Consider the following 4,651-nt stretch of genomic DNA (forward strand, 5'->3'; position numbering starts at 1 on the left):
TACAGGAAATGTTTTGCTAATAAGTCATCAGAGAGTTCGCACAGGAGAAAAATTATGTTTTCTCTAAATGTCGTCAATGTTTTGCTCACACAAGTTTACTTTGTAATATTGCACGCTGAAAATTATTGATTTTATTTTTGTAAAAAAATATCTTTAAACTTATGAAAACATAATACATTTCTTATAATTGTGGGGAATGTTTTGCTTTTTTTTTTTTTAAGCACTGTTAATTGGAAATTCCTTAAAGGAAAAAGATGAATCAGACCGCTAGGTATAGTCCTAGTATAAAAGACAAAACAGTGGGTGCAAGGGGGCACAGAATATAGAACACAGACATGACAAGTAGAGTCAAAAGATTCCTAATATAATTGCACTCAATGCTAGGATAATTTATTTCAGACAGCAATGGCCCGTCAGTTAATTTTTTCTGTTGGTCAGTCTAATGACCATTAGGGATCAGAAATATTAGAACAAAAATAATAACATTTTATTTACAACAGAACTTTGTCAACGAGATCGTCCGGGACCTTCTCAACCAGTTTCTTATTGTGATCTCGTTGAAAAAATCTTGGAAGCCGACAGGAGCGTTGCAGAGACCAAAGGACATGATGAGGTACTCGTACTCATAATGACCATCTCGTGTGTTGAAGGCCATTTTCCATTCGTCACCCTGGCGAATTTTCATCAAATTGTAGGCACCAAGCAATTCCAACTTGGTTAAGATGGTTGACCCTTGAAGGCAGTTGAAAAGTTCTGAGATCAAAGGTAAATGGTAATAGTTCTTGAGGGTAATCTTGTTAAGTCCCCTGTAGTCGATGCATGGCGAAAAGATCCATCCTCTTTTTTTAACGAAAAGAAACCTGCTCCGGCTGGAGACGAGGACTTCCGAATTAACCCCCTTTTAAGATTTTCTCGAATGTATTCATTCATGGCTTTAGTCGCCAAAAGTGAGAGTGGGTAAGACCTTCCCCTAGGAAGAACAGAACCAGGCAAAAGGTCGATAGGACAATCGAAGGGGCGGTGCAGTGGTAGAACCTCAGATCATTCCTTGTCAAAAACAACACAAAATTTGGCGTATATCTCGGGTAGAAAACTTGTTTCTTTTTCGGGGCTGACCAACCCACATATCTTATGGACGGGAACCGCACAGCTCTCGGCACAAAGTGTACTCCACTTGATAGGTTGTTTATTGGTCCAGTCGAAGCGGGGATTATGGCATTCAAACCAAGGAAGGCCCAGGTTCGCTTCAACAGAAGGGATGTGAATCACGTCCAGATGGATCTCCTTGTAGTCATGCCCCATCAGTAAGTGGAAGGGAATGGTCTGCAGGGAAATGAAGGCTGGTTGTGATGGTCGACGTTGATGGCTTCCAATCCTACCGGAACCCTCTTGTGGATAAGCGGGATGTTGTTCCTCCTCGCGAAAACCTGGTCAATAAAGTTGCCTCCAGACCCTGAATCCACAAATGCCAGCGCGGTGGAAAACAAAAATTCTCACCCGTAAGAGAAACTGAAATCAAAATCCTGGTCGGCGGGAGACTTCCGGTGACGTCACCCCACATGGACGCTTGAGGAGATCGCTCCGGAGCCCTCCGATGAATAAACTGATAAAGTAAGCGCCAATCGGAGGAAAATACCCCCCAAAACTTACGAGGAGGTGGGGAAAACATAGGAGATGAACAATAAACTAAAGAAACCAGCTCAGCAGAGCGTCTCAAACTTCTTCACGCCGAGCCAGAGGTACGCAGGGATCTGCGAGACCACCCAAGATGGCGGCCAGGCGTGCTCAATGGAAGGCCCTGGCAGTGCCCCAGATCGGGAAATTATAGGGGTAGGCGCGGAAATAAAGATTACCTAGGGGACCTGTTTATAAGTATGCGACAGGCGTTTCAAGAGGGCCTATCCAAAGCAATAAACACCCTCAGGTCTGACATGAACTCTCTTGCTGCAAAGACGGACACCCTAAATAAGAAAGTGGACGCAATAGAGCAGGTGCATTCCTCGGCTGAGGATGAGATCAACCGCCTGAACTATGAAATTTGCGCGCTCATGGAAAACGCAGATGAGCAGGAAAACCGAGATCGCCAGCAGAACCTCCGAGTGAGGTATATACCGGTGACGGTAGACACAGAACTACTGCACCCCTACCTAAATGATCTATTCACTCACCTGGTACCTGATCTTGAACACGAGTCAATAGAAGTGGACCGCGCACACAGGGCCCCAGGCCCTAAATCGACATACCCCAAGAGAGCCAGGGATGTCCTTATAAGATTTCACTCTTATACAATAAAATATATATTTTTAAGCAGCTATCAGAGAGAGGGGAGACCTGCAATTTCGAAATGCCCATATCGAAATGTACAGTGATCTATCTAGGGCAACCATAGGTAGACGCAGAGAACTGAAGCCCCTGATACAAAAGTTGAGAGAAAATAAAGTGAGGTACCGGTGGGGATTCCCCTTCAAACTTGTGGTGCAAATGGGGGGGAAATTTCATACCTTATCGTATCCGGAAGATGGTCCTCGATTCCTAAGAGGGCTGGGACTCACTCATACGAATGACGGATCAACTCCTAAGGATGCTGAAGGAGAGCAGAGTCACCAACCGCCTACGAGAGTCCTAAGAACCTCACAAAGATTAGCCACACAGAGGAATCTGGCTCATGAGGAGTGAAGAGAGACACTCACAACGCATCCAGCTACCTCACGCTAGCTACCTCAGGCTATTCCTACCCCAACCCAGTAAGCAGATGCTCTCCCTGGAAAGAAAGAAGAAACTCCCCCATTGATGGCATGAATGGGGTCCCCGGATGTCACCTCTGCAACTATCCTCAGACCAATCTCTCCACCTTTAGTCTTTAGCTGATTTGGAGTTCCCTCTGCTCCCCAGTGGCTCCAGGACCGCTCTGCTAACCACCACGGCTCTGCTCTGCTCCCTCGCTCCTGGCAGCTTCCCCTGTCCCTGCCCCCTCTGCGGCCCACCCCCTCGCCTCCAGTCCCCCTCTCCCCGCGCTGACTGTCCCCACCCGAGTTCCCTGGTTAAAATCTGCTCCCTTACACTCCCTCATTGCGCGTCCCTCCTCACCTCTTACCCCGCATGCTTGACCTGAGCTGTCTGCATCACAAGCCCTATCCACATCCAAGCCAACATTGCCGCCCTCTTGCCGGGACTGGGAGGAGGGATCCTGCCTGGATGATGAATCCCGTAGCCACCAGACACCCTCCGGACAAGGGAGCAACGAGTACCCAGCGAAAGACACGGGGAGGTGCTGGACCGTGTGGGGGGGAGAGGGTTTGGAGCCATCAGATCCTGTCAATCCCACGAGGATTGCTGGGGACACTAGAGGATCTCACCACAGATAACAGAACTAGTCCCTCAGGAGTGTCTCTGAACGGTTCCAGAGGAGAGAAGAAATAATCCACGGAAGGGTATCTGAAGCCCCAGGTTGTATAACTGTTCGTTCTATTGTAATGAAGATCACCCTCTCCAACTCCGATAAGTAGAATCCAAAATGTTAGGGTATTGTATATAGACAAGTAAATATGTGGGAGAGTTTATTTTAGTTAAACCAAGTTTAATGGCTGTAAACGGAGGCACATGTTTATATGTTATGTATTAAAAGACCTCTGGCGCCATCTTGTGGGGGCTCGAAAAAACGGTGAGATAGCTGTGTTAGTCCTCAAAGATGTACTGTAGGAAACTAGAAAAGAAGGTTGTAAGTCCCATATGGATATCTGCTAAAACTGTTGTAAATTCAGATATAATGTCTTAATTTCACACCTATGTTAAGGGTGCACACCCCAGACAAACCCTGCCAACACGGAGTACCTTTCTTTCAGCTCCTCTAGCATTCGACCCCCCCCACCCTGCCCCTCCCCCTTTAGCCCCCCCATCCCCTTTCTTGCCCTCCCCCTCTCCATCCCCCCCCCCTCCACGGTCCCCTACACCCCTCCCATCCGCTCCTTCCCTGGAAATAAGACTGAAATAGGCTCAGGAATGATCAAGGGAAGAAGAAATGTATATATGCTATAGAGACATAAGATACTTAGCTTTAATTATAACTAAGCTGTCGGTTTATATATTTTATATATTCTCTGTTATATCTCTCTGTTTTTTCTTTTCCTATACCGGGATCAAAACACAGAGGAGTTGAGGGCAAGAACTGCAAGCTTAAGAAATGTAAATAACATAGTCGAAAATTTCTTAAAAGATGCTTGCTGACTGACTCTTTAAGAAGACGGGGAGATTCAAGGCTCCCATAATAATAATATGGGAATGAGTAAAATATTTAAAGACTTAAGGAGTCCAACTACCTGATGTCTTAGGAGTTTTCATTAAAATGTTATGATTGGTTTTATTGATACTTTCGGAGGGCTCTATGCTCTCCTTAATGGGTTCCAGAGTACGGCACTCGGGGAAGTCTCCCGGAGGCACTAAGCCCACTCCCCTCATCCTTAGAGAGATGAGGGTTTCTATGTTAGGGTGTGTATACAGCCCACTTTTTCTTTCTCTCTCCTTTCTCTCCCCCCCCCCCTCCACTCTCTCCTTCCCCTCTCTCCCCTCGCACTTCCCACCACCCATCGGCTGAGAAGGTATGACCTCCTTTTAGACCAAAAAACGTACACAGGGGTCTATAAAATAAAAGTAA

Source organism: Ascaphus truei, unplaced genomic scaffold (assembly GCF_040206685.1).
Source record: "Ascaphus truei isolate aAscTru1 unplaced genomic scaffold, aAscTru1.hap1 HAP1_SCAFFOLD_400, whole genome shotgun sequence".
In the NCBI taxonomy this organism is placed as follows: domain Eukaryota; kingdom Metazoa; phylum Chordata; class Amphibia; order Anura; family Ascaphidae; genus Ascaphus; species Ascaphus truei.